Consider the following 27,202-nt stretch of genomic DNA (forward strand, 5'->3'; position numbering starts at 1 on the left):
ATAATTACTCAATCGGCCAAATTTATTTAGTTCCTACTCTAGGGTTGGAAACATACGTCAATAAGTATTCTGCAAAGAGACTTACAGGGTTATTCACAAAAGGGTGAAGAGGTTGGAGAAGGCAGGAGTAGTGAACAATCTAGGCCACAATAGCTGATTTGGAAACATTCTCCAAATCAGCACACTTTCCAGTTCAGCTATGTTGTTCTGGATTGTTCACTTCTCCTGCCTTCTCCAAACTCTTCACCCTTTTGTGAATAACCCTGTTAGTTTATAGGACCTATCCTCAATACTTACCCCTCTAACATCCATATTAGACCTAAGGGAAATAGCTAGTTGTTCCATTGCTAAAATGTAAATAAAAAGAGAGAGCGGGCATCCTTGGCGGGTCCCATTAGAGATTTTTATTGGATCTGACAACACACCTTTTAGCTGAACACGTGCCATTGGAGACGAGTATAAAGCTAGTATTTTTTGTACAAAAGAGGCCAGTATTTCTATCTATCATAAACTCCCAGTCCAGTCTATCGAAGGCCTTTTCTATGTCCAATGACAATAAACACAGAGAGAGCCCCCGACTCCGTAAATGGTAAAAAAGAGGCATAATTTTGATAGTGTTGTCCCTGATCTCATGTCTAGGGACAAACCCTACTGGTTGTGGATGAATCAAGGACTCAATATATGGTTGTCAACAGGAAACCAAAACTTTGCCATAAATTTTAAGATCGATGTTTATCAAAGGGATAGGCCTGTAGCTTGCACATTGCGTGGGGGTCTTTCTGGCCCTTAGGTATAAGAGTAATATATGCTTCTTGACTCTGTTGTGAAAAACCACAGGTACCAGAAATTACATTAAAAGTGGTACGCAGAATCGGTGCCAATTCCTCTTTAAAATGCTTACAAAACACCCCTGTGAACCCGTCTGGGTCTGGACTCTTCCCAAACGGCATTGAACGTATTACCTTTACAATTTCCTCATGTGAAAATGGTATACCCAGTGATTCTGTTACACCTGGTCCCAGTACGGGTAGGGCCATCTGCTTTATATATGCTACTCGAGAAGCATATTCCTCCTTTTCTCCCCTATTGCTCTTCAAATTACTTAAATTATACAGATCTGTTTACCAAATTCATACATTGATCATGGAGAGCAATCTTTATAATGTTGATATGACAAATCTAGCTTTTGATGTAATTCTATTCTCTTTTGCAAAAATGTCTGAAAGACATCTTCTGTATCTTTATGCTGACATTCCAGCCGATTGAACTTCTGATATTAGGGTTGTAATAGCTAGGGCCTTCTCTCTTTTCAGAGGCACCCCATGAGAGATTACAGTTTCCCGAATAACACACTTCAGCACCTCCCATTGAGTTGGGTGCACCGTAGTGTTCTGTTCATGACCCACTATAAAGTTTTAAATGGTTTGGATAACAATTTCCTTTTTAGTTGGATCTTGCAGGAGAGTTTCATTTCATCTCCATGTTGGACAAGGTTTCAATGTAATGGGCAGTATAGCAGAAAAAAATATAGGAAAATGGTCAGACCAGAATTGTGTTCCTATATGAGCCCAAGGTTGCCAGCTTATTACACAGTGAGATGTGAAAAAATAATATATACAGCCATAGACATGTGCACTGCCAAAAAATTAGTTTCGTTTCGTTTTAAATTCGGATTTGTGTTATTTCGTTTTTCGGGAAGCCATATGAAGAATGTGTCGGTTAGTGACATGGGTAGTCCCTTACCTTTGGATTTACAACACGCCATAGATCTATCAACTGCAAGCCATAAAGGTGATGCTTTAATCAATTAAGTTGCGAGAACAGAACATGGACCATTCTCTTAGATGTATCCATGGTGGGGTCCATAGTTAGATTCAAGTCCCCTACCATCACTATAATTCCTTCCATAAAGTCGTTAAACCGATTAAGAATAGAAAGCATCGCCCCCCCACCTGCCCATGATTAGGTAAGTAAATATTTACCCTCGTGAATTGCTTTTCATAACCTACACTTCACAAAAAGGTATCTACCCTCTGCATCTCCCAGCTTCTGGACATCAGATACCAGCACAGAGGAGTGAAGGCCTATAGCCACACCTCTCGACTAACTCTGCACATATACCACTTAGTATAATATCTTGTAGGCATTTTAGGAGCAGAAGAGCTCTTAAAGTGTGTTTCCTGGAGAAACAAAACCACACACTGTTTATGCATATGGTAGAGCACCTGGGTTCATTTCTGCAGTACATTCAGGTCCCTCACGTTGAGGGACCCAAATTTTGAGGCTAGTCACTACATCAATAGCCAACTCTTGTCCCCTTTCCCCATCTATCCAAGTTGCCAAGTAGGACACACATAAAAATACTCGGGTTCTCAAAACCTAAACAGCTAGGCACAAGCCTTTCAATACCATTACCATTCAATACCATTCACCAACCACACACCCCATTGCACTTGCACACTAAAGAATGTCCCCAATACATTCAGCACTCAACAGAAAATAACCTATTATACGCAGTACTCCACATCATGCACTCTAAATCCCCCACCATGGACCCCATTGCACTTTACAGCATGCATCCCAACACTAAGCATGTGCACTCATCACGTCTCATACTTACCTCACAGATCTCTGCAATGGATCAGCAAACTGTCACTTGTCAGGCTGGAAGCCGATCTGCAGCCCCCTGCCAGCAGTCTTCATTTTCCCCAGGCTTTTCTCTAATATAAATTTTGTCTCACTTCCTCTGCATTTTTTCCCTCTCCATCCAGTAGTGCTCAGGGAATTCCAGCCCCAGCACCAACTCATGTTCTGCAGTAGCACAACTAGAACACTATTAGAGGTTTGGTGCCTAGGTAATTGCCCATAGTTACATAGTTAGTCAGGTTGAAAAAAGACACAAGTCCATCAAGTTCAACCTATAGACATACGGAGAAAAAAAAAAGAAGAAAAGCCTAAACAGAACACTATGCCCACAATTACCCAATGTTGATCCAAAGGAAGACAAAGAAAACCATATAAAGCACGGTTCAATTTGCTCCAACAGGGGAAAAAAGTTCCTTCCTGATCCCATAAGGCAATCGGATATTCCCTGGATCAACAATCTCTGATGCCTTATATATCTATAATAACTCAATATCCAGTAATATTCTGTGCATTTAAGAAAACATCAAGATGTTTTTTAAAACAATTAACCTAGCTAGAACTAGCTCCTGGGAGAGTCTATTCCACATTTTCACAGCTCTAACTGTGAAGAATCCTTTCCGTATGCAAAGGTTATATCTCTTTTCCTCCAGACGCAAAGAGAGCCCCCATGTTCTTTGCAGTGACCTTAACGTGAATAATTTGGCACCAAGCTCACTATATGGACCATTTATGTATTTATACATGGTGATCATGTCCCCCCTTAATCGCCTCCGGAGGAACAAATTCCGGTCAGTTAATCTTTCCTCATAGCTGAGCTCCTCCATGCCTCTTATGAGTTTAGTCGCCCTTCTCTGCACTTTCTTCAATTCCATAACATCCTTTCTGTGAACTGGTGCCCAAAACTGAACTGCATATTCCAGATGAGGTCTTACTAATGCTTTGTACAGGGGCAGGATTATGTCTCTCTCTCTGGAGTCTAGACCCCTCTTAATACAAGAAAGTATTTTGCTTGCTTTAGAAATTGCAGCTTGACATTTTGCTTGCTATTATTGAGTTTGTGATCTACCAGAACACCCAGATCTTTCTCCATCATTGACTCCCCCAAACGTACTCCCCCTAGAGTGTATGACACATGCATGTTTTTAGTCCCCAAGTGCAGAACTTTACATTTATCAACATTAAACCTCATTTGCCAAATAGATGCCCAATCACACAGTGCATTCAGATCTGCCTGTAAGTTGGAGACATCCTGGACTGTATTCCACTACATAACTTGGTGTCATCTGCAAACACAGAAATAGTACTTTTAATCCCCAACTCTTTGTCATTTATAAATAGGTTAAACAGTAAGGGACCCAATACTGAACCTGGGGGAACACCACTAACAACCTCAGAATCATTGATCACCACTCTCTGAATACGGTCTTTAAGCCAGTTTTCTATCCAATTACAGATTGAATATTCTATACCTACTGACCTTAACTTATACATTAGCCGCATGTGGGGAACTGTGTCAAACGCTTTTGCAAAGTCCAAGTATACTATATCCACAGGCATTTCTCTGTCCAATTTGTTACTCACTTCCTCATAAATAGAAAGTAGGTTTGTTTGACAACTTCTGTCTTTTGTGAATCCGTGCTGACTATCGCTTATGATATTATTTTCAAGCAAAAACAATGTCATGTGATCCTTGATCAAACTTTCAAGTATCTTGCCAACTATTGAGGTTAAACTTACAGGTCTGTAATTACTTGGTAAAGACTTTGATCCCTTTTTAAATTTAGGCACCACATTGGCTTTGCGCCAATCCATCGTTACTAAGCCAAATTTGTTTCTCCCCAACACCATCTCTGGCTTCAAGTTCTATAACAACTTGCAATGTTATGGTGGTTAAGCTGTCTATTCACATACTTAGTTTATCTGTAAAATGTTGGGAATTATAATCTTTACTTTTACCATTGAGTTTAGTTGACTAATGTAAGGTCAATGTTGGCGCATTTACCAATCATTCAAATGGGCTTGTTTAATGGGTGTAAACACATAGAAACACTACCAGGGTTATTCACAAAAGGGTGAAGAGTCTGGAGAAGGCAGGAGAAGTGAACAATCTAGGACAAAATAGCTGATCTGGAAAGAGAGCTGAATTGGAGAATTTTTCCAAATCAGCTATGTTGTCCTAGATTGTTCACATCTCCTGCCCTCGCCACACTCTTCACCCTTCTGTGAATAACCCTGTACACGTTCTATATAAAAAACATGCTACTCTACTGCACATAGGTGTAATGTTAGCACATAGGAAATAATAGGATATTTACTTTAAAGGGAAACTCTACTTTTATGTTAAAAAAATATAGCATGACAAATGCTATATGGTGATTTGTAATGGATTGTTTTTAAAAATGACCTAACCATTTTAATATGCAGCTGCTGCATTTTTCTAAAAATAACATTGAATGCAATATAGTAACCTGGAGACATTCACTACACCGTTGATATACAGAATGCCCTGAGAAATGTAATTTCCTTCTCTTCTGATCGTCTCACTAAGATACAAGAAAAAACTTCCAGCTAACTGCTGCATCAGAACAGTGTGTATGATCGACACCTGTTCCGTTGTTTTGCCTCTACCCCGTTTAGTCTGCTGTGCCATTCACAAAGCACAGCACAAATGTAATCACTGTAATGTGATGTGTTATTGGCACTGCAGAATGAGAGGTACAACAATGAAACTGGGGGTTGATCATACATAGCGTTCGGATGCAGCAGGGAAGCCGGAAGTGCAACACACTGCTGTATTTGCCTGGAACTCTCGGTAGAGAGAACTCCTAAAGTATTAAAAATGTGAGGATTTTAATGTTTGAATTAAAGCTAAAAAATTTGAATAAAAAAAAGCTGTGTCTGGAGTTGGGTTTTAATATAAAAAAAAGCTTATGATCCCCCCACACCTTTCATAGTTTTTGCTTCTGGTTTTCCCAGTACATTATTGAAGGAGAACTATGGGGTTAGGGATTTTACCCATAGTTCTCCTAAGGGTAACAGGAGGACACAAACTAGCGTCCTCCAGTCACCCTAAGCTCAATATACCCCGAGCTACAGCTCGTGCTATACTGAGGCGCCGCAGCTGAAACGGATCACGACAATTATGTCTGGATCCGCCCAGCTGCGTGAGTGACAGCTGGCTCTGCCTATCTAGAGGCAGAGCCAGCTGTACCCGCCCCCTCCCCCGTCTGTTCCACCAGTCATCGCTGGAGATCGGAGCGGGGAGGGGGGAACCCAGTCCCTCCCCTGTCACGGCTCCCTGCTGTGACAGGATTGAGAAGTGAGCGAACACCGGTATGTGTTCGCTCACTTCCCGATCCACTGAGCCGACCTGTGACCGTTTCATTGTCACAGGTCGGCTAGAACTATGAGGATGAGTGAAAATCACTCACCTCATAGTTCTCCTTTAAGTATCATCTCGTACTTTGAGATCTGCATGTACATCCTGGGAACATTGTTATGCTTGCATATCTCCCAAAATAGCTAGAAATCTAGTAACCAAATGTAAACCCCCCCCCCCAAAAAAAACCCCACATCAAATAGTTTGAACCTAGAACCCATATTTGCAGACAGCCTTTGACCTACCAAGGCTTCAATTAGCACCACTAGCTGCATGGGGACTAATAACTTGTGCTTATGTTTTTTCCATTAAGTACAATACGCAAATTTAGAAGCATGTCACATTTTCACCAAACATAGGCAGTGTGCCATATTGCATGATGCTTTCCATCTTTGCCTAGAAAGATGTAATTACCTTGATTGCATAAGGCAAAAAAGCCCCAATGTCAGCTATGGAATTATCACAAGTTCTCAACTCAAACACAATTCATCTTAGCAGACCAACAAGTCAAAATATGTCCTAATTTTAGATGTTGTTATTGTTTACCTTGTTGAGCCAGGTGTTTACATCGAAGCATTTTTCGGGTAGAAGGAAAAAAAAGCTTATGAAAGTAATATTAGTAATATTTGTCATTCACACTAAATGAATAATATTTGTCATTCACACTAAATGAAACAAAGTAGGAGATAGCTGGAAGGATTGGAATAGGAAGTTCTAGGGTATGGGAGAGGCTCTGGAGAAGTCCTTGAGGCAAGCATGGGAGGAGATGACAAGGGAGCTGGAGAGCAGAGGTCAAAGTGAACAGGACAGTTTGGGAGAAATTTTAGGACAAGGTTGCTGATGTAGCTGGGGAAGAGTTGTGGATAGCTTTGTATGTTGTTAGTATTTAGAATTGTATTCATTGGGTAAGTGGAAGCCAGTGGAGGGATTGACAGAGAGGGACAACAGACACTGAACATTTGGTGAGGTAGATGAGTCTGGCAGCAGCATTCATAGTAGAATGAAGGGAGGATGATTTGTATAAAATTATCACAACTATCAGTCCCTCCCCTCATGCCAGTGTTCTGTAATGCTGGACTTTGACCTGCCCATTCAGGCCCAACATGAAATCACTGTCCAAAACTTGGCATCCTTACCTCCGTGACATACAAGGTGAAAGTTATCAAAACTGGAGCAGCTGTCTACTCTCAATCATCTTCTACCTTTAATTTTCAAAGCTTAATTTAGCAAACTAGAGAGAAGCTGATTGGTTGCTCCAGATTATGTGTGCTTCAGTTTTGATAAATTCCCCCCCCCCCCCCACGTATCCGTATCTTTATTTATATTTATAAAAACAAATTATACATTAAAACAGAGATTTACAAATCCCAGGAGCTCCGTGTGCTCCTTACAAATGACAGCTGCCTCCTAACTTTTGAATTTTTCTCTAGTGTTGTTTGGAGCTTGAAAAGTATCTGTACTTGTACCGAGTACTGTACTTGGTATCGGTGCATCCCTAATAATTACCATTAATCTAGAGATTTCCCCCCTTAGTACTTTTACAGTAAATGTCTTCAGTTGGATGTCCTGCATTCAACATACTTCATCTGAGCCCATGTTGTGCTGCATCTGCCCCAGCCTCTGATTGGACAGTGAAAGAGAAGCAGTACAGTGATAAGTTCAGCTCTCTGTCACTCTGCTTTCTCTTCCTATCAGCATGCTTCTTGTCAGCACTTGAACTTATTGGCTCCTTGTGCTGTTTCTTCCTCCCCCACCCCAGCTCTGCTGTACACTGACTGCAATAGGCTAATGGCAGGTCAAATTCAGGGAGTTACACTGCTTGCATTTAAATAATACATTTAAAATCTAGAGTTTAGCTTTAAACGTAAAATAAAAAGGTCCTCATAGATGGTGTGGGATGAAAAACATCTAAAATGTGTGTACTGTAGATAAAAACATTACAGAAGTTCAGACCATAGAAAGCTCATTCAGTTATTTGTAAAGTAGGAGAGAGAGTTGGAGTTGGAGGAGAAGTCTGGCTACTAACTGGAATGAAATAGATCACTGTGTGGAAGGGTTAGAGGGGAATATGGGAGCAGAGCATGCATGATTGTGGGCTGGTGGAAGAGCACCAAGACTCGGTCGAGTTGGGCCTGACTGAAGGAAGGTGGGTTTATACCGGCTATGAAATAAATTTACCCTCAGAACCCACTCACAGCCCAGTATATCTCTTGCTTTCTAGCTGAACTCCAGAACAACATCTAAATACACAGTTAAAATAAATATAAAAGACATGTTTGCCAATTCCCTGACAACATTGCAGACAAAGCCCAACTCTAGCTAAAACTAATTTTATTTTGATCTTGGAAAGAGTGGGGAAGGCTTGTTAAATCTGTTAGGATGGTACTGCTGTATGTAAGAGGATTTTCTCTCACTTCCTGAAATTAATGGGAGATCTCTCCAACGGGGACAGTTGACCTCCTTCTGGCTTGCATCTAACCTCCATCTAAGCTGTATCAACTTGCTTCAAGCTGCTTTTACATTCCTACTGACTTGTACAGGAAGAGAAGCAGATGCGAACAAAAGCACATCAACTGATACAATGGAATTTTTTTACATTCTTATGAAGACTGTGTTAGACATACAGGATTCATTTCACAGTGCTGGCTGGGCTGCACAGGAGGCTCTAAATGCAATACATCTATTCTTACATGTGGAGGAGGACCAGGCTGTACAGCTTAGACACCTAGCAGCCTTCACGGCAGCTGCTTGCTAGACAGAGAAAGTGAGGGAGAGCTGTGGCTAGCAACACCACAATACCAAGTGCATCTGATGTGAGCTCTTTCTTATTAGAGACTTCACAGGTGATCAGAGTCACCGGCAACCTCTCCAATCCCTAATCATACAGTACTTATCATCTTTCTGTTTCTGTTATCTCTACATGCACTTACTATGTTGCTATGTTTTTTACTCTACAGTCTCTCTACTATAAAACCCCCCTCTCCAATGCCCCCCCCCCCACAGCCCACCCATCATCATTACAGACTGTGATTTAGGTATGACAAAGCACAGATTGGGGGTGCTGGCACAACAATAGAACTGGTGTCTATCATAGACGCCTCTCTGATGCAGCAGGAGTCTGAAAGTACATCTTCCACTGTACTTTCCAAGGGCAGTGAAATATAGGAAGGAACAATTTTCAAGAAAGTAAACATTTGCTGCATAAAGAACAGAAATACAAAATATCAATGCATTAGAAATGATAAAAATAAAGATACCTGGAGTTGGAGCATGCATTCGAATATGAATTGCCCTAAAGCTGGGGTGGACAACTCTGGCCCTCCAGCTGTTGTGGACCTACAATTCCCACGGGGCATTGCAAAACTGACAGCCACAGTCATGACTCCTAGAGGCATGATGGGATTTGTTGTTAATAGAGGTGCACCGAAATAGAAATTTTAAAACGGAAACAAAACCGAAATAAAAAAATTGTCAGGCCGAAACCGATACCGAAAATGTTTTTTATTTTAATATTTTCAAATTGTTAAATATTTAATTTTTATTTATTTTTCATAAACTTTTTAATATTTTTATTAGGGAAGCACAGATACCCTTCGAGTACCAGTGCAGATACTTGGCATTTTCATGAGAACTTTTTCTGTATCCCTAGTTATCAATGAACAGGAATCCTCTATGTGAATCATGTTATCATGTTCATTCATGTTATCAATGAACAGTGTTCCTGTTCATTGATAACATGAGGACATGGTATGTTTACTATAACTACAACTATGAATGTACAAGAGGTGATGTAGATCACTTCCATTCATTCATAATTGAGGATATAGTACACATACCACGTCCGTATTATCTACAAACACTCAGCGATCACTGATCTGAGTGTTTGTACCTGGCCCTCCTCCCTGACACGCTGTCACAGGGGGCTGAGCGAGCGGTGTAGGGAGGAGAGCTCAGCCTCCTGTGACAGCGCGGCCTGTCTCCACCCACACACCGCTCTGCCGGACTGTGATAGGAGGCTGAGCGGTGTGTGAGGAGACGCAGGCCCCTCACAGCGCTCTCCTCCCGCAGCGCTCAGCCAGCTATCACAGTTTCTCTCCTCCTCGCTGGGACACAGAGCCGCGCCCAGCGGGGAGGAAAGAAAGCAGGGATGCGCCGCTGTATCGGCAGGAAAGTGGCACTTTCGGCATTATGCCAAAAGTGCCATTTTCGACCGATATGTTTCGGCGGCCGATATATTGGTGTATCCCTAGTTGTTAAAGCACAGCTGGAGAGCCAGAGTTGCCCACCTCTGCTTTAAAGTGTATTTATAGTGTTTTGTACACATTTTCTTTCTTTATTAGGTTTTAAAATACATATATTTTTTGTACTCATACATACTGCATATGTATATTTCATACTCATATTTATAGCTATCAGAGGGAGCTTCAGACACTTTGGGGTCTATTCATGAAGCAGCCGAAGGATCTGGCCGTAGCTTTGGCCGATCCTTCGGCTAGCTTCGGCCCCAGGACCCCTTCGGTTCAGTAGAACCTGAAGGGCTGCTGTATGGGCTATTCACAATAGCCCGTACAGCTTCCGATCATGGCCGAGCGGCTCAGCCGAGCCAAACGCATATGCATCGACTCGGCTGAGCCGTGCTAAAAGCCGAAAACTCTTAGCTGCTCGGTTGTAAAATAAAGCCTATTGATTACAGAAATGAGTTGCCCAACTAATGCGCATGCAACTGTGAAAATATTACACAGACAACTAAATCTTGATCACTTTTGCCCTCCCTTTCCACTATGTTTGGGTAGGCTTATACAGAGTTTTAATCAGAGAGGGAGAGTTCACAATGCCCTGTGAATCAAGAGTAATGGGTACACCCTCTATTAAATGTTTATTTGTAAAATAGAATATATACATATTCAATGACATGATGACATGACTCTTTTACACATCTCCATGCTGTACGAAAATATGGAAATCATTGACAGCCAGGCAACCAGCATTTTCAGAGGGAATCTAGCAATAATGCTCTAATGCTTCCCTATAGGATTAAAAAAAAAGGTTTTGCCATGATGCATGTGTCCCCTGTGGAAGGATTCTCTCAAAGAGTACTGCCACTGGGACATGAAATTATGGAAATACTTCCCAATGGGGACACACCAAAAACATTATTGAGGCCAAGGCCCCATTCACACCTGCGAATAGGGCCGATCACATTAAGCTTGCCATACATCTATAGATTTTCAAATAGAAATTTTCATTGCTGCCAAAAGCCCTTGTTCGATTCCAGCTCAAATAGCCCATCAGGAACAGACCAATGTCAATTTCGATAATCATTCGTTAGCAATACTAACTCACCGAATTTTGACGATCGACAGAACAGATTTTTGTTTGCGCATGTGCTTCCTGCAATTTTTTCCATACAAAAAATCCACTAAACCATTGATTTTTGCACAATTCGAAAAAAAGTTTTCCAGCCTGACCGGTCAAGGAAATTCGGCCAGGAGTACAGTAATTAAAATCGTTGGTGTCCCATAAACTGATCGATTATCGTTCGAAAGACCATTCGTGGACGATTTGCTAATGAAATTTAATAGGTGCATGGGCACCTTAAGTATCACAAACTCAATGTGATCTGCTGTGGATAGGAGGCTCTGTACAATACAATTACAACTTCATTATCTACTTTCCATTGCCAATGTGATCGTATTATCAAGTTATGTATTTATGTAACAAGGTGGATTCTAAAAAGGCTCACCAGGCAGGGTGATTTACTTACAAACATGGTAGTAAAAGAGACAGCTCCAGCAGGGGCGTAACTAGAAATCACAGGGCCCCATAGCAAGATTTTGTATGGGGTCCCGTGATTTCTAGTTATACCCCTTACAGAGCGTACTCGAGAGCCCACCTGAGGGTGAACCTGCAGAGCCCACCATAGACTCTATATGGTGGGCTCTGCAGGGTCACCCTCAGGTGGGGTGGTCGCACTCCTTACCTGTCCGCCTCCTCTTCCTCCACGGTTGCTGATGGGCCCCACCTCCTCCTCCGTTGTTGGGCCCGTCTCCTTCTTCGTCACCGGGCCCTGCCTCCTCCTCCACTGCCGGGTCCAGCCTGCTCCACCACCGCTGCTGGCTCTCATTGACTCTGTGGAGAGGAACACGCTGCTGCACAGATTGCTGTCAGTGATCAGAACAGCGGTGTGTTCGTCTTCAGCCGCCAGTGAAAGCCACCAGCAGAGGATCCCATAGCGACCCAGGCGGTCCACACAGATCTGGCCGGGCCCCACTGGGCCCATAGCGGCCTCCTGGGTCGCTATGGTGATTGTTACGCCACTGAGCTCCAGCCCCATTCACTTACACTTTCAGGGTCACTATGACCAATGCACCCCAACCAGGATGATGCTTCATCTCAGAGATGGGACATCTCTGGTTGACAAGATTATTTCTGCTCTATTCCTAATGCCTCTTCAGATCTGCATCCTCAATTCCTCAGGTAATAATCGTGACACATTTTACCTTTCACCATTTGTTTCTTCGGGAGACAGTCTTCACTTCTGCTCCCAAATTTTTTTCACATTCTTTCACAAGCCTCAGATTACTTGCCATACCAAAGACCTTCTTGAGGTGGGAAATAATGCTTTGCATTCTGAAATAAATATAATTTGTTACTTAGCACCCCTAGGCCCTTGTTTGGGAACTGCCCCTTCTTTCACATATTTCACGATCTCTGCACATACACACACTTGTCCTTTCAGTCACCCACTTTTGTAACTGGAACTTGTCCAATCTTCTTAACACAGGTTTGTTTAATGGTGGATCTGTAATATACGATGAACAAATGATTGAAAGATTGAAAGATAAAACTGTTTGCTTTATTAAAATTAAATCTCTTAAAGCAGGATATCAAAACATTTTCTTAATAACAACCAAGAGGTAGCCATTCTATTTTCTCCATCAGTCTACAGAGGTCTTTACCACTTCAGCTCTCCAAACTGTACACCCCTATGGACCAGCACAATTTTTATATTTCTGCTATGGGCCTGTTTATTCAGCAATAACTTTGTCATTACTTAACAGTGTAATATGTATATCTTTTATTGAGGACAAACAAGACTTTTTTGGTAATATTGCATTTTTTTATTTTATTATCTTTTATTATTTTATTGTTTAAGCAATCCCTAGACAAAAATATTTAACAATACTAAAAACACACTTTTTTTCTTCTTCAATCAGTGTTAGTTTACAAAAAATAGTGTTACTGTAGATAAAAAGAGTTTTAGTAATAATTTGCCCCATTTAAGATGACACTAAAATTATGATTCTGGTACGAAGAGTTATTTACAAATGAAATGGCTTTTAGTTTTCTCTCAATTTTGTAGAGTTTTTTTTTGTGTTTTTTTTTGCAAAACTTAATATAACTAATGAAAAAAGTGAATAAAAATATAAACTAATGTTTAAATATTAAATGGTTAGAAAAATAGAAATAAACAAAAAAAAGTAACAGGAAAATAATAGCTAAGGGGAGAAGGGAACAAAGGAGTTTGCATCATATTTCGAGTGTGACTTTCCTTTACTCCTCCACTAGGAGAATCAACAAGTCTCCAAGGAAAACAGAGGCAAAAGTACCATGCTCCCCTAGGGTAGAGAATGCTCATAATCCATCCTACATTATGACATAGATTATTTTCTTCATGGAGCAGAATGGCAGTGCTTCTGACTTCCCCTCAGCATGGCACCAACTGTGTCAACTGTCAGAATTAAGCCATCAGCTTCTCCAGCCCAAACAACCTTCTCTCCTGCTTAGAGGAAAATCTTGCCCTATTGTCAAAGGGAGCAGCAGATACTAAGGGCTCCCTACAGGAGAATAACTTTTTCCCCTAAAGGGACCCCTAACATTTATATACTCTTATTGGAATGATTACTACCAAGTTGAATAAATATAATTTCATTTGTCTTTCATATATCCTTCCTTTTACCATATGTTGGTAAGCCCCATGTTCCATTTAGTTCTGTATTGCTCTACATACTTTACCAGACTATGTTCCCATGGCTATAATCAATTTCTGTTTGTGAAACTTGACTGATAGAAAGTGTAAAAATCCTGCCACATCTTAAACAGATTATCTAACACGTTAACATTTGCATCCATGCTATTTTTCCATTAATGACTATTAGAGCTAACCTTATGTCCTCTTTGTTTGGTAAGAAATAGAAAAAAAGCAGGAAAAAGTCTGTTTTTTTTCTAGTAATTGTTAGTGTTCCTGTCTTCTTTTTAGACTTTCTATATTTAGCATCAGCTTTACTTTGAGATGACCTAAAGGTTAAATAGAACATCATGGACTCTCGGGGACACTGTGCACCTTTTTGAAGGTGGACTTATAAATAATAAAATCTTTAATTCAGAATGCACTCAGAAGTGACTTCAAAGTTAAACCGAAGCTAAAGTAGCTTTGGGTCATAGTGCAAGCCTTTTAAGGATTCTTTTGTATAGTGACCATGGAGACAAGCAGGTTGAACCACTAAAATCTTTGGGGAAAAAGAAATATAGTGAGCTGATCATACTAAAGTCACTCACTTAACCTTTGAAATGTAACTGCGATGAAGATTCACACTTTCGTTGTGTATGTTAAACAACTTGCTAATGTGAGCAAAGCATTAAAGGATAACTTGCAAGTACATGTAGAATGCTACAGCTTAGTAAGGATCTTATCTTTCAGTTCTTAGTCAAATGTATCAAGTTTAATAAGAAATATAGGGCAAACTTGCTATTACTAAGTGCAATAGTCAGTAACCCATAGCAGCCAATCAGATCAACTTTTACTCCGCTGACTAAATCAAACAAAACATTCTCAATGATTGCCATAGTTTACAGTTCTAGCTCATTATATCTTACTACTGGGTTTATTCAATAAAATAGTATAAAGGACAATGAGATATAGAAAGTCAATTCACCTATGGCTAGGGATCAAAATCAGAAACTTGAAATGTAATTAGTTGCTAAGGGATTTTTCACTTCTTTATTGTTCTTTTTAATTGAATAAGTTAGCATTTACTAAAAGACAGGATAATATTACAGGGACCAACTAGTAAGTAGTTATAAGTTTTCTTTTCAGATTTACAAGCAGAGTAAACCTTTCTGGGAGAAACTGTTTTTCTCCTGGGCGGCCCAGAGCCGCTATCTAAATAGCGGGAGACTCCCGGAGCGCCCTGGAGAGTTGGGCTGTCTGGAGATCAGTGTCCCTGGTTACCCGGTAACCAGGGGCGCTGATCTCTCTGCAAGTGGCCAGAGCCAGCTGTTAGTGTCAAAAGCAGCAGAAAGGTCTAATAGTAAGAGTAAGGAGCAGTGGCCGTTTTTAGCAGTTAGTAAGTAACTATTGAGCTTTAGGAGGGCGGTTTCAGTGGAGTGTACGGGGTGAAAGCCGGACTGTAAGGGGTCCAGAAGGTTGTTATCAGCGAGGCGGTTGTAGATAACTGTACTACAGATAACTGTAGCTTTACTGATGATATGCAACCATTTTCTAGTTCACTTTCTGATTTTAACCAGAAATAAGAAGCAGAAACATTAAGGCCTAGATGCACAGCTATGACTTTCTTCATCCAATAGTGGGCTGCACCCAAACTAGTAATTCAGTTTATTTAAATACCACAGCCCATCAGGTATGATGTGTTGTAAGGGTTTGAGGGAGGTCAACTGGTGTGAACAACCTACAAGGGGTGTGTAAGTGTTAGGGTGCAGTTTAGGAGGCAAAGCATTTAGTATATTAACCCAAGAACATAAATGTAATATTTTCTAGCTTACAAAATATGGTTGTTGTATTTGTTTTCTTTTGCCAGGTTAAGTGCATTTCCTGCAAGTACCGAAAAATTCCTGTTGATCCTGCCAGAATTATCTTGTCCTTGTAACTTCTTGTACACTAATCTGACAACCCTCTGTAATGGGGATAAGAGAGAAGGAGAGGGAAGGTGTTTTTAGTCCAAATGAGTAGAGCGGCCTAGTGTTACAATGTTGCTCTTATTTAGATACAGTACAGTTAGTGATCATTGTCACACTGGGACAGGAAATCCGTTATTGGCAGGACTATCAGGTGAAAATAAAAGTCCTTGGTCTAAAATTACTGTAAATGTTTATGGCCTGAACAATTTAATTAAAAAATAAAGATAACAACTTCTAAAGGATTCAGGTTTAAATGCTACCATTTACAAATGTGGGGAGCTCATTAAGGGTGTTTCTGTTGTATGTTGCTGCCGGACAGAGGACTTGTGGGACAACAACCAAGCAATTTTTAAATGCTGTAGCTAAAAACAGCAAAGGGGTGCTTGATGTGAAATTCATCTTTGCGTTACTTGTCTGCTGCCTGCTAGAATTTTATCTTTAACTTGAGAACTTTAATGGAGGATTTTTTTGCACACCAGGCAGGAAGCAGCAGCATATGCAGTAAAGCAGGTAGATCACCTTAGGTATTTTCTATAGAGCTGCGTCTTTGCGCTAGGGCTATAAAGCATCTAAATACTACAAACGTGATGGCACCATCACACTCCTTCCAATTGAATGTTTAGCTTGGGCTGGGCTGAGAATGAGCCAGTTTTAAAAGCTTGCAGTTTGCAATCATCTGTGCCCATGTGTCTTCACCTGTTACAGTCTTTATCCAAGAGACACCTAATACAAATTTAACAGGAGACACAATTGCATTCGCTACCAAAGGAGATTTAGGACAAGACAACTGTGTTATCTTGTCTATATCAGAGTAAAATACCTTTTTTGCATCTTAGGCTCACGGCAGGTTCGATTTGATTGACTTTGCCTCTGGAAACCTTTATTTTGTGACCTTTAGAAGAACGCAATTACATATTAGTAGCACTGGGTACATGAGTATCTCTAGCAGGAACAACTGGAAAAAAACAAATGAACAGATCAATTGATTCACTGAGACCTGCTAGAGGAAAAAGGAATAATGATGCAGAAATTTATAAAGTAAATGTGTGATTTACTTTTTTTTTCTAGATGTGTGATTCAGGCTATGAATATTGTATTTATAGTATTTAAATCACAGCCATTTTGCTTTACAATAAAATATATTTTATAAATTATCTTGAAAGACCAATTTTCCAGTTACCTAGCTTTGGATTGGGTCATTTATATGCACTTTAAAACAATCACTTTTTGGTGTTGAAGACATTTGCTGAGTATCCATCAATCATAGCAACATGGGCAGCTAAATGGCAAATTATATTTAATGGTAAAAAACGTGATGGGCAAGTAAACTGGAGAGCATCATTTCCTTCTCAACATTACATTAAATATAATTGGGTGAAACAGAGCTGTAGAATGATTGTGAATAATGGAAGGTGAGCATCAGACACAAACAAAAGAAGACTGCCAATATGAGGGCTGTGGCTTGGACAAACCAACACGTGACTTCTATGGAGAGCAGAGGGTACAGGGAGTTAAGGGGCAGTACAAGAAGAAGGACTCATGCTTATCAGAAGTGGGACATAGGTTTATTGGGCAGGTTTTTGTGGCCCTTACAGCAGGCATCACACTGGTTAGGTGGAACATCCACAGAAATGCTGCCATTACTCGATCTTGCAAACATTGACAGAGCAGGCAGCTTTTTTTCATGTATATGGTGTGAAAAAAACAAAACAAAAATTACTCATGGTTTCCTTTACTTGAACTATATGGAGTACCACCTTAAGGGTTAAAGAAAAAACATAAAATTGACTTCTCAAGTTCTTGCTCCCACTTGATTCACAATCATTGGGTGGGTGGTGCTGGTGGAGAGTGACGCCGCTAAGATCTGGGCAGGGAGATGTGTATGGGCTCTGCATCTCCCCGTGCAGCTCTTAGCAACCTGGATCGCTCTGGTCGGCATCCGACCAAGCTCCTGGCAACCAATTATGTCACTGGTTGCCAGGAGCTTGGCAGGATGCTCTGACTGGTGTCCCACCGAGCACCTGGCACCTAATCACGTCACTGGTAGCCAGGAGCTCGGCAGAAGCTGGCAAGAGCTTTCCAGGTGTGGCCCTTACACATCTCCCCCAACCTGAGATGCTCTGGCTGAAAAGGGGGCGCTCTGCCTGACAGCCCTCCACATGACCTAAGGCTGCCTCATTATAAGGATGGCCCTTTGCCCAACAGAAAGATGTATATAAACATCAAAGTAAATATAGAAGAAAAAATAAAGTTGGCACAGAGAAATTGTAAAATGTTAAATTATAAACCATTTACATAAAGCAACGCAACTCAGTTTTAAAGCACAAGGTAGCATGTAAACTTGCTATTAGTATTTTAATTTGATACATTTAGTGACGTAAATGATAATATGCAATTCAGTACTGCAGAAAAGGTTTGAGTTACTATGAGTAACTAGGAACGCTTGTCACGTACATGTTACTGCTTACTGCTAACATTGATCATTTAATTTGTACTTAACCTGTGGAAGTGTCTCTAATTAATTAAAGTACATCTATTTTTATTTCATTGGTTTATTTTCTAACAAAAAAAGAACAAATGTACGCACACATAGGAGAGCCAGAGCCACTGGTCCATCCTACAAAAGTAACAGGTTCATTTTAAAAACATGCAGAAAAGGAGCAGTAAAACTGGCAGGTATGGTAAGCACATATTTTACTAATACGGCTATACTATATACTATTGCTACCAAATTGATAATAAATGTAGAAGTAGTGAAGTTGGAAACAGGCAACAACTTATATAATATGTAATCATACTCCGACTATTCAAAGGGCAGACAAGAACTAATCAGTCAATATATTAATGGCTGATGGGTTCTTACTTCATAGTTACATAGCAACAAGACTAAAAAATATATCCAATTCAACTTCTAGAAGATTCTGGGGATATTGACACAATATCATCAGGACAGCTGTGACCAGTGTTGTCCTGACATCACAAAGCCAGTCTAATTTATTTCCTGAATAAAAATATTCCTATATTATCCATTAGTAATTTTAATAGTGGATGCCATTAGCTGTAAGAAAATCATAATTTTTTTAAATATTATTTATTTTCCAATTACAATTCGTTAATGCTTATCTAAATAAGTAACCTTTCACTTAATTGAAGGTAATTTCTCCTTCCATCATACGCAGCTGAGGTTCTCGTTTCCTTTTGTACAACTCTTGCAATAAAAAGCTAATTTTCCAAAAAAAGAGTACTGACCTTGGTTATATTGATATATGTTAATTGAATCCCTTTAAAAGATAATAAAATCCTTAAAGGATAACATCCTTATTATACATTACATCTAAATATCACAGCAGATCTAAGATCTTGTTTAAAAAACAGATTCTTTATTAAAGTCTAGTGTTTCTAATGTTGTGTACTCTAAACTGTATCTTGTATCTACAAATGTAAAAAGGACGATTTGCACATTATATTTAATATGAATGTTAAAAATAAGATCCACACAGGCATAGGCACTTTGCAATGTATCTCTGAAACAAAGTGTCTGTCTGATAATAAGTGTTGTCATCAACTGCGCACTTAAAAAATGCACTTGGAAAAGGCACAAAAATAGGATCAACAGTGCTCCTTGCAGACTGCAAGTGATCCTGTTTAACCCATTCACCTCTCTCTCTACCAAATCTGATTTCTGCTCTCCATCACTTGCTTTCTCTATCACTGCTTTTCACAATGATGGCTTCACTTCTACACATACAAGGGACAAAACAAAGGTCAGGGACAGACAGAGGACCGGGACTTCCAGGGACAATCTGAAGACTGGGATTTCAGGGAATAGCCAAAGGATAGGGACAGGCAGAAGACTGGGATCACAAGGGACAAGTCAAAGTTCAGGGCAGACCGGGGGCAAGGATCTCCAGGGACAAGCCAAAGGTCGGTACAAGGGAAAACTACAAGGCATTCAGGTTCAATCACAAACAAGGGGCTCGGCATCTAGCTTAGAAAGGCGTTGTTCGGGCAGCATGCTGTTCACTGCCCTGGGTTTAAATAGAGACAGAAAGAGGGAGGATCCACAGGATTGGTCACAAGTGGACTGCACTGATTGGCCGAGAAGCTGCATAAGAAACAGCAGGAGTGGTTGGCCGACGCCTAAAGCTGCCAGACTGGTGCAAGAGTGAGTCAGGTTCAGAGCACATGCCTGGAGGACTACGAGCACCAGCACAGCCCTGCAAGTCTGCGGAATCAGGGGTAAGAGGTATGTATATACTTGTAGAACTACAAGTAACAGCTCAGCTGAAAGTCTACAACTGAACTGTGACAGATGGCAACATTCTGGATCTTGTGTTCTCTCACCTATGTACTCCCTGCAACCTCTCCAACTCCCCTTTTCTCCTCTCAGACCACAACCTTATCAATTTCATGCTTACCCTGTCCCCAACCCTGAATCCCCCTAATCAGCACACTGTTACCTGGAGAAACCGTCGCCACCTCAGCCCTTCTCTTCTCTACTCTGCTACTGACTACCTCTTTGACAAAATCTCACCCCTGTCCTGCTGTGCTGTTGACCACATGCTCCTCCTCAAAAAACTCCACTCACTTGGCCTACAAGACTCTGCTCTCTCATTGTTCTCCTCCTACCTATCTAAGCGCTCTTTTAGTGTCACCTACAAATCTACCTCTTCCTCTCTTCTTCCCCTTTCTTTTGGGGTCCCCAAGGCTTTCTCATTGGACCCGTTCTCTTCTCTATGTACACCTCCTCCCTTGGTCATTTGATCACCTCACATGGCTTCCAATACCATCTCTATGCCATTGACACTTAAATATATCTCTCCACACCACAACTCACCCCCTCAGTCTCCTTGCATATCACTAATTTACTAACTGACATATCAGTCTGGATGTCACAACACTTATTAAAGCTCAATCTTTCAAAAACTAAGCTCATGGTATCCCCCCTTGTGCACCTTCCACAACTATCCCTCCCTCCATGCCAAGGTGCTAGGCGTCATCCTTGACTTGGACCTCACCATTCTGCCCCACATCCAATCACTATCCAAATCCTGCCGTCTTCACCTTTGTAACATCTCCAAAATACGCCCCTTCCTCACCAATGAAACCACAAAATTACTCATCCACTTGCTTGTTATCTCTTGTCTTGACTATTGTAACTCCCCCCTCATCAGCCTACCACTACACAGGCTATTTTCTCTTCAGACTATCATGAATGGTGCTTCTAGACTAATCAACTAACCTAACCAACTGCTCAGTATCTGCAATCCTCCTCTGTCAATCCCTCCACTGGCTTCCAACCACCCAAAGGATAAAATTCAAAATAATAACAACCACTTAAAAAGCTGTCCACAACTCTGCACCGACTATATCTCCAACCTTGTCTCAGAGTATCATCCTAACCATCCACTCCGCTCTTCCAATGACCTCCTGCTTTCCATCTCCCTTGTCAACTCCTCCCATGCTCACCTACTTCTCTAGAGTCTCTCCAATTCTTTGGAACTCCTTACCCCAACCTGTCGGTCTATCTCCTACTCTAACTGTCTTTTTAGGGGATCACTGAAGACTCATCTTTTCAGGGAAGCCTATCCCACCTCAACCTAACCAGTGAACTGCCCATCTCCAGGAAAAAAAAAACTACCCCTGCAGCAGGGTTAGCCAGTACTGCAAGGGTTAACTGCTCATTTTTGTCTATGGGTATTTTGTAAATAATTTTTACTTACATGATCCCCAATACCGCTGGCTCCAACATCAGCACCTGCTCACATCATGTACAAGTGTAGGGTGAGAGGTGAGTGGCAATTGCAGGGGGGCAGGGGGAGTGGGGATTAAGTCACTAAAAGTCCTTTATACAATATTCCTAGACAAAAATGAGCAATTAACCATTGCAGTGGGTCTTTAACCATGTTTTGGTAATACCCTTTGATGTATTGTTCCACAACTGAAATTGAGCTTCATTATAATAATAATAATAATAATAATAACCATTATTATTATTATTATACAGGATTTATAGCTCCAACAATTTGCGCAGCACTTTACAATATAAGGAAGACATTACAATACAATTCAAGACAAGACGGTAAGGAGGGCCCTGGCCCTGATGGCTTACAATCTAAAAGCAAGGGGCAAGTGATACATGAGGAGGTAGTTTTGTGGGGATGAATTGTTTGGGAACTTGATGGTTCAGTGGTTAGTTTGAGGTGGGATCGTAACTTTCCAACTGTCAGTGATTTTAGGGACTGTCTCTCTTTTGGAAGCAAACTCCCTTTGTCCTTTTCCACTTTTCATTTGTCCCTTTTTTAGTCTTATGTATAGACTTTTTAAAGAAAAATTCTATTGAACAATCAAAAAGTGTTATGCAACTCTAAACCTTTCATATAGCCTCTAGATTATTGTCTTTGATATTTTAAAAAGCCAATATAAAGGAATACCGTGTTTCCCCGAAAATAAGACACTGTCTTATATTTTTTTTGGCTCAAAAAAACACACTAGGTCTTATTTTCGGGGTAGGTCTTATTTTTTTTTAATGTACAACAATCCAAAGTTAATGCAAATCCAAATTAGATAATCCAAAATGGCCAAGTTAAGAATAGGGTGATCAGGGCAATCAGGGGAGCCGTACCTTTCCAATCGCTGGCCAGAATGAGCGAAACGCACTTTCACTATAGATTTCTCACAGGCGGGGTGCATTTGATATCACTCCGCCTGTGACAGGAGCCAGCGCTATAGAAGAAGCATCGCCTTATGCGGCACTGCTCCCTCCGCTGCCGCCTCGCTGCCTCTAGCGCTGGCTTCATTGGCACCGCTGATTCTCTCCCGTGGCTCTTCAAGTTCCCCCTTATGCCACCACCGGCCCTGGGAATGGTCACAACTAGGTCTTATTTTCGGGGTAGGTCTTATATTTTAGCAATTCCCAAAAATAGTACTAGGTCTTATTTTCGGGGTAGGTTTTATTTTAGGGCAAACAGGGTAGTGATGGGAAAAAGCGCTTGTCCGTTTAACCAATTATTTTTGGTGTATTTAATCTTTGTGGACCATGTAATTAGGGGTATAGCAGGCATCCATAATTTGTCTTCATATGTTACATTGTGCTGGGGTCTTTGTTCTCTGAGAAATTTGGGAAGTATGCTTTGTTGGGGTTAAAGGGACCCAGACGTGATAGCTTAGCCTCAGATGTCAAAAAAGGCATGCTGGTAGGTTAATTGGCTCCTGTCTAAATTGGCCCTTGTATGTATGTGAGATAGGAAACTTAGATTGTAAGTTCCTTATGGGCAGGGACTGATGTGAATGTGGTACTATGTAAAAGCAATGCGTAAATTATCGGCGCTATATAAATAGCAGAAATAAATCAAATAAATAAAGCTGAAACTGGCTGAATTGGATTGGCTGTGGTACCACTTCGCTTCTCAGCAGATAATCTCCCTGCCTATTTCCCAATTCTGTATTTTGCTGTTCCCAACCACGTTGAGGTGTCCCCACTCCTTTTGCATGCTTCACAACATAGAATAAATTAAATCACTTATCATATTGAAGGAGCAGTACCTAGAATTGTTTTTGCATAATTCAGCACTCTGGAAAATATCTCAAGATGGGTGCTTTACAAGCCTGGTATCAGTTTATGGCTATGAAAGTTTGCCAGATTTAAAGAACGTAAAGGATCAAATGTGCAATCAAGACACAGATACAGTAAAAGTTCACAAAGCACAGTCAACATTCTCTGTATAAGACCCAGTGTACAAAGGCATTATAAAAGTGAAATTATCACTGAACAAGAGGATATAGAAAATGCAAGCAAACAGCAAAAGTATCTTGCTGTCAGTGCTGTTTATCCCACAAACTTGTTTGCATACTGACTTAACTGTTTTCTGACTTCTTCCCCGGTCAAGGATCCAGCCCACTAATGAGGGACAGTGTAATCCTGCACATGCCTGGCCATTCATGAGTGTAGGGTATTTTTAATGCTGCAGTACTGACACAATAGAAGTGAATAATGACTAGACATGTGCGACTCGTTTCGTGCCGAATTTAAATTCGTATGAATTTCCTGTAAATTAGGACATTCGGTGACAGAGAAAACGACTCCGAACGTGTCCGAATGTTTGATAACGAAATTAGTATACATCCGAATTTCATTAGTAACGAAACACAGAAGCAGGAGATCAATTACTGCTCTCGCTTCTCTGCTCTTTGTTGACATTCTGGACTTGTATCCCGAATGAAAACAAAGTAACATAATATTGTTACAAAATGTAAAAAAGAAAGAACCTGAGAGCTGTGTGTTATTCTGTAACAGCTTCTGCTTCTTCACTGACAAAGAATCTGACAGCTTTCAGATTTTTCACAGAATACACTAAAGTGTAAAACAGTCCACAGAAATAAAAATAATCATAATAATAATACAAAAACAACCAGCATGTAGTTCCCCCGACAATTCATACCAGACCCTTTAGGTCTGGAAGGAATGTTAGGGGGATCCTTGATGCAAAAAAAAAAAACAAAACCAAAAAACAGTATGTAGTTCCCCCGGCAATTCATACCAGACAGTTCAGGTCTTCTATCTTTTTCTCTGCAAATAAGGAGGGTCCTCCGTATAATGTCTTTTTCTCTATCTGGGTAACATGAACATTTCTCATGGACTAACCATTCGCAGGGTCCTCTCAGGAACAAAAAACTGCAGAGAGTTGATAACTTCATTTGGAGGAGAACAGTCAACACAGACATAGACTGCAGTTTTGAATCCACTGGGTTGTTATTCCCAAAAGTAGCCCTGGATAGGCACACAGATGGTGGAGTTTGGTGAGTATAAAAGAGCCTTCATAAAAGGTATTACTTTATTTAACAAGTTCTAAATCAGTAAGAAGGGGGGTGGAAAGAGGCTTTAATAGTTTGTGTGTGCACCTGACAGAAATTACTGTTGTTTGTTACACACTACTGACCAATGCATAAATGTTATGTTGTGTGTTACATACTCCTGACTGCTACACTCTATACACTATTTTGTATGTTACATACTCCTAAGTGGTGCACTTCATAAGGGGTACATTACTTACTCCTGATCAAACTATTTTAATGAAGATCTGCTTTTTCACCTTCTTACCCATAATCTGCATATTAATTAGACGTGTGCACCGGCCAAAAAATTGTTTTGTCTTATTTTCATTCAGATTTTTCATTATTTTGTTTTTCAGGATTCAGATTCGGACGAAATTCGTTAGCGGTAGTACAGTATGTACGAATTTTCATTCGGGATGAATTTTCGTTGCCGCAAAGTGACATTAGTCAAAAGGAAACACAGTCCATAGAAGAAAAAAAAGTGTGAGGGTCCCCTCCCAATTCTTATTAGACACTTTAGATTTGGTAGGAATGTTAGGAGGGACCTCACAAGTAAAAAAAAATTTAAAAGTGCATTGGGTTCCCCCCAAAAGCCATACCAGGTCCTTTGGGCCTGTGCTCGGATCAAGGGTCTGGTAGGAATTTTAAGGGGGAAAAATTGGGGTCCCCCCTAAAATTCCTATTAGACCCTTGATCTGAGCAGAGGCCTGGCAGGAAAGGGGGGGGGGGCAATTGAGCACCTTCCCTCCCTGCACCTTACCAAGCCACATGCCCTCGGCATTTGGAGGGTGTCCCCATGCAGATGGGGACAAGAGCCTCTTCCCCACAACTCTTCCCCGGTGATTGTGAGGGTCTGCAGGCAGGGGGGCTTATTTGCAGCGGGGTACCCCTTTAAGTAAGGGGGCACCCAAATGCTGCTGCCCCCCCCACTTTTGAATGAGTAAAGGCTACTTGTACCCCTGCTCCTCCACTAAAGGGTTAAACTAAAATGTAAATAAAGAAACCACACGTTTTGAAAAAAGTTCTTTCATTGGAAAAAAAACGAAAAGTCAGTTCTTATCTCACATTTAGCTTACTGATTTGTATTGAGATTGTAGTCCATCATGAGAGTGAGTTTGGAGCGGTGACTACTTTACAACACACACACAGGGACCATGGGAAACAAAAGTAGCCATCCTCCAGAAGGAAGGACAGTGTCAGCACCAATTCAGAGATGATTTGAGGATCTACAGCTGGGTCCACAAATAAGATACAGTTTTGTTAATAGTTAAGGCACATGAATGCATTTTTAAGATTTAACTCTTGAGTTTAGTGTCACTGAAGACTGAAAGCAAGGCTATACTGTACAAACATGAAATTTGATAAAAGTGCATTCTTTTTAACTAAGAGCAAATGTGCCAGATCATTCACAGAAGACAATGTTTAGATGCAGTGCAGATCTAAAACTCAGAATCTGGCCAGGGAAAGTTGATTATAGATCAATAGATTATAGATTATATAGGTATTTTTGTACCTTTCCTGCTGATGTGATGCTGTTTTAAGCAAATCATCATCTAATGCAGAAGCTAGAACTGCAGGCTGAATTACAGCTGAACAACCTGATTCAGTCACAGGAACCTGTTTTGTTAGCTGGCTCACTATTATGTCTAAGCACTTATAGAAAAAATTGATTTTGAATCCTTCAAGGTCTTATCTCTCAGACCTTGAAGGTTCACAGTTCAGCAAAATGCTTTTTGACACTGCCATTCTATTATTGTGCTAGCAAGACTGTATTATGTTTTCTCAAAATGACTTCTAAAATGAGAAAGGTCTTCCACTGCTGTATTAAGTAAACAAGTAGCTCTGGACAAGTCCATGCTCCCAGACTGGAGGAGTGTGGACAGAGAATTTACACTGGTAAATATTTTGGTTTGTAGAACAATTAGAAATATGAAATATTTGAAACATTAAATATTAGAAATATGGATTGAAAGGACTCTTTAATTCATTTTTCTCATTCCCACTTTTTTTGGTTCGTACAAGGCTTATTTTTGATTACGCTTTTAATTAGGAATGCACCAAAAAGACATTTTTAGACAAACCAAAATTTAAAAGTTTGCTGAGCCGTGCGGCTGCCTTCGGCTGCTGTACGGGCTATTCGGTGGCCAAAGCGAGCTGAAGGATCAGCCGAAGCTACGGCTACTGTAGATCCTTCGGCAGGTAAGTGAATAACTCTCCATGTTTTATTTTTTTTACCTTAATGTTAGGGTCTTTGGGGAAATATCAGGGTTCTAAACATACCTCTGATATTTCCCTTTTGAAATAGAAAAATAAATTGAGAACACACATCTCTTTTTCTTGACTGAGTCTTAAATCTCTTTTTCTGCAACCCCCTAATGAATGCACAGCAAGCCTCTATACTGAGTACTCCTGTCCTGTGGAGAT

The sequence above is a fragment of the Nanorana parkeri genome, unplaced genomic scaffold, assembly GCF_000935625.1.
Source record: "Nanorana parkeri isolate BGI_ZX_2015 unplaced genomic scaffold, ASM93562v1 scaffold1485, whole genome shotgun sequence".
Lineage (NCBI taxonomy): Eukaryota > Metazoa > Chordata > Amphibia > Anura > Dicroglossidae > Nanorana > Nanorana parkeri.